We start from the raw sequence: 7,362 nt of genomic DNA on the forward strand, positions 1-7,362 counted from the left end.
GAATAATGTGATTTCATACATAAGGCTTTGTCTGCTTTTAAACATTAAAAATATAAAGAATGGCAAGCTTAATGAGTCAAGCCAGAAACTGAAAGACTACACAAACTCTTTAGAACCAGCAATTACAGACAATTTAAGACTTAAACATGACCAATGTGTTCAAATGAAGTTTTAATAAACATGCAATCTGACTTTCTGCAAATGTATCTTTGCTACTTCAACAGCAGAATGCTGTATTTCAACACAAGTATACTATTGCACAGAAAATAAATGTTATACTACAAATTAGTTATTCACTTGTCAATGCAGCTTCAAACACATCAGTGAAGGGGCATAACCAACACAACCCTAATTTGCTCTATACAGGATTATGAAATTATGGCTACATACCAGTTACCTAACCGCTAGTCATTGTTAGTTATTCAAGATATTGACAAAGCATCTTATATGGTTCATAATGGGGCTGTTCAGACGCACAGTATAATCAGTTGTCGCTGTTGTTTCATACCGGATTAAAAGTGGCTGATCAAACAGCAACATCTGCCTCCCGATATTAACTCATAGTAGCCCCCTCACAATCCTTCTCGGAGTATTTTGTTACCTGCTCCTTTGAGTTCTCCAGTTTCACCTCATAGTTTCCCGCCTGGATAGTTCACAACCAACTTCCGAATGTCTGAAGGCTGTCCCAGAGCAAAAGGAGCCTCAGACATCCGGTTTACGGTCGCCATTTTTTTTTTTTACTACTTAGTGATATGCGCATAACTGCATAACCACATGTTTTAACCTATGTGCATGTGCGCATAATGTGCACAAGAGTATAAAAGTGGAAGAAAAAAAGAACTGCATGGTGCCGTCGTGTGGACAGCAGAAGACGATTTCACCACAGAGTGATTCGAATTGATCGATAATATCCGGAACAAAGATATTTGGAACAGAACCGGGTCAGTTTAACATGGACTCAACACACTGTGTGAACAGGGCCAATATACCTTAGATCACCCTGTTTAATAGTTTACAGACTGAATTAGTGCACAGATGGAACATTTATAGATTACTAAACAACATACCCACAGTGCCTATGTTACCTGGTGCCTTTTGCATGGTGCAAGAGCAGTGCGCCATGCAACCCCTTTCCTCCATTACAAAGATGACACAATCCATCATGTAAAACGTCCACTTCACAAGGAAAGGATCCCTCAGAAAAGAGGAGAGGCAGAGAGAGAGAGACAAATAACTGGCCATATGACATTCTTCTCCTTTTGTATTTTTTTATCTGTGTGCGTGTGCCTGCACCTGGAAGTCATGTCGACCTCTGGTGACTGGCCCCTACAGGGAGCCTGGAGAATATTCAGAGAGGTGGCTGAATAAAGCCTGCCCCTGTCCTCCTGACTTGGTATTTCAAGGAGATCCCCCGTCCAAGTACTAACCAGATATTATATTAAACTAAGATATTATATTAGACTCATGCGCCCTTTCAGCAATATCCAATTGTACATTTTATTCGGAAGTAAACTAATGGTTTTCAACAGTTAGATCTCCTGCGCTCTCTCTCTCTGTCTATAAATGTCAGTCTGGAAGACATGGGTTATTTCCATACAGGGTTTTTTTTTTCACTTACGTGTATTATCTAACACAACATTTGTTTTCACATTTTAATTGAACTAAAATATTAAGATTGTACTGTGGAAATGTATGCCAATATTGTACTGCTCAAAAATCTTAGTTCTTCCACTTGTAAGAAAATGCTTTGATGTAAACAATAACATTATTTAGAGCTAAACCAGATACAACTTCAAAATCTCTTGCAGGATGGGAAATATGCCACAAGATAGGAGGAGGGTAGATGTTAGAGACAGCCTCTGTCCCAGGGAAGATACTGAAGCAGATTTTAAAGGGATCAGTCTGAGAGCATCTAAAGGACTTCATGATTTGGAGAAAACAGCATGGACTTGTCGCCAACAGGTCCTTCCAGACCAATCTCATTTCCTTCTTTGATCAAGTGATGTGCTTACTGGATCAAGGGAAAGCCACTGATGTTGTTTACCTGGATTTCAGTAAAGCTTTTGACAGGGTTCCCCATGATGTTAAGATGGGTAAACTAGAGCACTGTTTGGGATAGTTAGGTGGATAAGACTTCTTGGAAATCTGCACTCGAAGAGAAATTGTCAATGGCATTTCACCTGAATGGAGCGAAGTGTCCAGCGGGGTGCCAGAGGGCTCAGTTCTGGACCCAGTGCTTTTCGATACTTTTATCAATGATGAGGATGTGCAGGGGCAACTCATTAAATTTGCAGATGATACCAAACTGGGAGGAGCAGCAAACACACCAGAAGGCGGAAATAGAATCCAACAAGATCTGAATACACTGGAAAAGTGGGCAGATGTGAACAAGATAAGATGTTAACAAGGATAAGTGCCAAGTTCTACATCTGGATAACAAAAAAGGGGAACATGCATACTGGATGGAGAATATACTTCTGGATAGCAGTGTGTGTGAAGATCTTGGGGTACAGGTGGACTGTAATGGTGTGATGGGAGCAACAAAAAAGGCTAACATGATCTTGGGGTGTTTCAACAGAGGCATGACATCCAAATCACAAGAGGTCATAGTCCCGCAGTACACTGCATTGGTCAGGTCACACCTGGAGTATTGTGTGCAGCTCTAGAGGCCTCATTACAAAAAGGTTGTGGACAGAATGGAACAGGTACAGAGGAGAGTGATTAGGATGATCAGGGGTCTGGAGACCAACAAGCCCTATGAGGAAAGGCTAAGGGACTTGGGAATGTTCAGTCTGAAGAAGAGGAGGTAGAGGGGGGACATGACTGCTCTCTTCAAGTATCTAAAGCAGGGGTGTCAAACATGCAGTTTGGGGGCCAAATCAGGCCCCTGGAAAGCTCCTATCAGGCCCTAGAGCAACTGGCTGTCATCTGCTTCCTTCTCTCTATATCTTGCTTCCTTCTGCATAACAGGTTGCTTTGCAGGGCTTGCTCAATTGCACAGGAGCTACAGAGCAAAACCTCTATTTTCTCCATTGGCTGAGGCTCCTCCCTTGGGGAGCAAGGGGGGAGTAATAGCTTGCTTTGCCAGGCTCTCTCAATTGCACAGCAGAACTACTTAGTCAAGCCTCTCTTCCTTCTATTAGCTGAGGCTCCTCCCCCTTCCCAGTCTCCTGGGGAAGGAAGGAAAGAGCCAGAGCTTCCTTTGCCCAATTCCCTGGATCCCATGGGAAAAATAAAAGAAAGCATCTTTAAGACCAATGAGTGCTAATGTTTTAAGTTTTAAAAATATATATTTGTGCTTGTGTTCTTTATAAAATGTATATCTCTGCTACCTAATCTTAAATAGGTACACACAAGGCCTGGCCCGACATGGCTCGGCCCAACCTGATATGGCCTGGCCAACAAGGTCGCATTTATGTCAGATCCGGCCCTCATAACAAACAAGTTCATCACCCCTGATCTAAAGGGCTATCAGAGGGGAACAAGGAGGAGCTGCTCCTGTTGGTAGCAGAGGATAGGACTTGCAATAATGGGTTTAAATTCAGGGCTGGATATTAGGAAAAATGTTTTTACAGTACCAGTTGTTCAACAGTGGAATCAGCTACTTAGGGATGTGGTGAGCTCCCACTGGCAGTCTTTAAGCAATGACTGGACAAACACTTGTCAGGGATGCTCTGGCTGATCCTGTATTCAGCAGGGTGTTAGACTATATGGCCTGTATGGCCCCTTCCAATTCCATGATTCTATTATTCTATGACAACTGTGATAGTTCCAAGCAGGCCCCCCAACTGCATAGAGAGAGGGTCTGATGCAGCAAAACTGGTCCGCAGATTAATGATGCCAAACTTTCCCTGTGTCCATTTTCTTCCTCTTTTCTATATCTTTCCATAATCACTAGAGGTCACTTCTGGTATTGGAGCCTAGCTACAGAGAAAAATCATGGGCAAAATGATGGTTCTGTCTTCCTCACCTCTACAGCCTACTTGTTGTTTTGATGTATGACTGGGCCAGTGTCATAACTGAACACACAGACCTCTCACCGTCAGATCTAATTTGGTTCCTTGTAAGAACATGATGCTTTATCACAGCCCCTTAAATTTTTAGTCTTAAACTTAATGTTCATTTCTCTATCTTGTGTCTAGTCTAGTTCCTATTTTGGCTTATGCGTGGGCAGCCGACACCAGTTTGTTTTAAACCACAGTGCAACGATTAAAGATAGTCAGTATTCTTAATCCCAGAGGAGCAGTCACATTTATTGACTGCCATCAAAAAGAATCTCGTGACAGCTTAGAACCTAACAAATTTATTACAGCGTAGGTGAACTACAGTCAACATCAGATGCATGAAGCACTACTCATACTAGGCTGAATATGTATTATACATATTCATTGTTCTAGGTCTGGATCTTCCACTTTCCCAAACTACTAACAGGCCTAGCTGTCTCCCTCATGCTAACTAGCTACTGAAGTACTCCATTAACCTGGTCAGCATGCACCTTAATTCATCCAGAATTGCAGCCAACAAATCTGTAAATAAGAGACAAGGAGCACTAACATCAAGTACAGTTAGTAGATAAGGTAAGGCAACTAGATCTTCAGTGAACGATCACCACGAGCCAACATCCCCACATTTTCTGAAGTAAACTGGAACATTATGCAACGCTGCCAAGATGTGCCTCAAGGTACTGTTAAGTGCACGTGTAACAACAGTAGTCCACATAACCAAGTCCCCAGACGCATACTGTAAATAGAAACTCTGAACGACATGGAAAAATACACTTTCAAGAACTATTCTTGCTGATGCCATTTTAAACCTGCTTGTTAAAATACAACTGAGACGCAGATATATTCATGCGCATCATAGTAACTAGCGTATTGTTGTTTTTTTTAGAAACAGTGATTAGGATTTCTTGCACAACTTCCTGCAAGAGTTAAGGGGATTCACACAGGAGCTAAAGGGAGGGGCTAGAGAAAGAGAAACAAAGCAGATAAGGTAGAAAGCACCCAGAACTTTACCTCAACACCTGCCGCCTGTATCTTGTGCTGGCATTCAAGGAGGTCCCCTTTCAACTAACTAATCTTCCATCTGCTGGCCACAGAGCAACCCAAGAGGTGGAGGGCGGGAGAGAGGGAAAGAGAAACAAACTCTAAGTATGACTTTCACCAGGCATTCAGATTCAGCTGGATAATTAAAACTTTGCTTACTTGCACCAGGAAGATTTTGACCATAAAAGAGTCTAGAGTCTATAATTAGCAGCCATATTCCTTACTACCGTGCACAGATGATGACTGCAGAGAAGGATCACAAAGATCTATAAGATTAGCTTGTAGGAATAACCATTTGTCCATATGTCACTTTGCATAAGAACAATACCACTGATATTACACATAAATATTTGTGGGAGGGAGGCAGGCATCAAACCACTACAAGGTGAGGCCTCTTCTCAGTGACTTTCTCTTTCCCAACCACCACACAGAAAACCTGGACAGGTAAGGACATGTGTAGGGAGGAGAAAGCCACTCACAAGAAGTGTGAAGAGATTAAGGCTCCAGTACAAGTATACCTGGGAATAAAACTCACTGAACATAGTGGGGCTTACTCCTGAGTAGACATGCAGACGATTATGCAATAAGACAGCAACGGTCTACACACGCATATTTGGGGATCAAGTCCTCCTGCACTCGTTTGGGCCGATTTCTGCACAGGAGTGGGCTGTAAAACCCAGTCTCCACCCCTCCAAAAGCTTCCAAAAACACTTCCCTGGAGAGGACGGGTCAGGCATTTCACTTGCAATAAATCAACGCAGCACTCCTCATTTAAAAACAAAACCGATCCGGCAACCCCCAAACGCTGAGGGGAGGAGAAAGTAGGTGGGGAGAAAAGGTTAGAGGCAAAGTGCGTGTTTAGTAAATAACTATCGTTGCCGTCTGTCCATCCTCTCCTTGCCCCCAGCTTTGCTTCTCCCGGCATGCCGAAGCCGGGTTTACCTGTTCCCGAACCCGGGGGGCAGGAGGTCGGAGGCAAGGCACAGAAAGAGAAGAGCAAACGCAGGCACGGGGCGGAAAGCACGACAAGCCACCACCAGAGCAGCCAGGCGACTCCCTGTTTACTTGCCTGTCACCCCCCCCCCCACACACACACACACCTTTCCCCCTCCGGGTGACTCACCTGCAGTGTGGGAGCCAAACGAGGGGCTCCTTCTCCTCACGTAAACTCAGGGGACGTTCTGACCGCCGCCTTGGCCTCAGCCTCCCCAGCGCCTCAAGAGCAACCAGCTTGGCCTCGGCGGCTCTTCCTTGGAAGAGAGGAAGCGGCCACCATGTTCCTTTCACCCCCGCAAGCGGCTGGAGGCGGATCCAAGGCCCGCCCAGGAGGCGGTGGGGGCGGCAGGACTGAGGGGAAAGGGAGGGGAGCCGCCAAAAGCCCGTGAGCGCATTCACCAGGAGGCGCTCGAGAGTTAGCAGCGCCTTCTCCGCCCAGGCGGCTCGCGGTGACAGAAAAGCCTGCTCGCGCAGAGAGAGTTTCCGCAAGCGTTCCTTCTTGAATGTTATCTCAGGAGGGAAACTGCCTTCTCACGCTTACTTGGGAAGACTGGAGTGCGTATCATTTGCTTCAGAATAAACATCAGTAGGATCTTGCTGCAAAGAGGTTTCAAACCCCCTCCCCTTCTGTATATGATAGAGCACAGCATCCAACATTTGCTTCTTTGGTGACTCACACAAGAAAAGAAGAAAAGATAATCCAGCAAACGAGGGTCTGCATCTTTGAGAAACAATCTGGTTTGGTTTAAATGTATCTTTATTTGCCTTTCAGTTTGAGACTGCTGTTGTATAGCTTAGGCTGTATTATTCTGTGTTTTTGTGCCATTAAGTCATTTCCGATTTTTGGCAACCCAGACCTCCAAAGTGCCCTATCATTAATAGCTTGGGTGCTTCAAACTGGAGGCCATGGCTTCCTTTATTGAGTTGATCCATTTCATGTTTGGCCTTCCTCTTTTCCTTCTGCCTTCCATTGTTCCTAGCATTATTGTCTTTTCCAATGAGTCTTATCTTCTCATGAGGTGACCAAAGTACAATAGACACAGTTTAATTCTTATGCTTCTAGGAAGAATTCCGGCTTGGTTTAATCTTGAACCCAGTACTGATAAACTCAGTCTTAAGGCTGTGACAAACTGCAGACTGCGTCTCACACAACAGTCTCAGTAGCATCTTCTTTATACCCCTTTGGGGTTTTTTGCTGAACTGTCAATCCATAGAGGAGTTCTGGTGAGTGCAAAAGCTTCCTTGCTTCTAAGTCCTAAAAAAGTATTATTCTATGGTTACGTTTCAGTTTTTTTCTGAAATACCAGCACAGCAACCTAGA

General features: G+C 44.2%; 1 protein-coding gene across 5 annotated transcripts in view; it reads right to left on the reverse strand.

Annotated features, from left to right (window-relative positions):
* DENND4C (DENN domain containing 4C) overlaps nt 1-6,381 on the reverse strand; it is a 90,607-nt gene extending 84,226 nt beyond the window's left edge. For 3 of the 5 annotated variants that reach the window (XM_060237233.1, XM_060237231.1, XM_060237229.1), the window contains exon 1: nt 6,169-6,380. The gene's annotated coding sequence lies outside the window, so the exon portion shown is untranslated. Of the gene's footprint in view, nt 1-5,015; nt 5,084-6,168 lie in introns of those variants that run through there. The other 2 variants (XM_060237232.1, XM_060237230.1) reach the window with 2 other exon arrangements.
* Nucleotides 6,382-7,362: the final 981 nt, after the last annotated feature.

This window comes from Heteronotia binoei, chromosome 4 (genome assembly GCF_032191835.1).
Source record: "Heteronotia binoei isolate CCM8104 ecotype False Entrance Well chromosome 4, APGP_CSIRO_Hbin_v1, whole genome shotgun sequence".
NCBI lineage: Eukaryota > Metazoa > Chordata > Lepidosauria > Squamata > Gekkonidae > Heteronotia > Heteronotia binoei.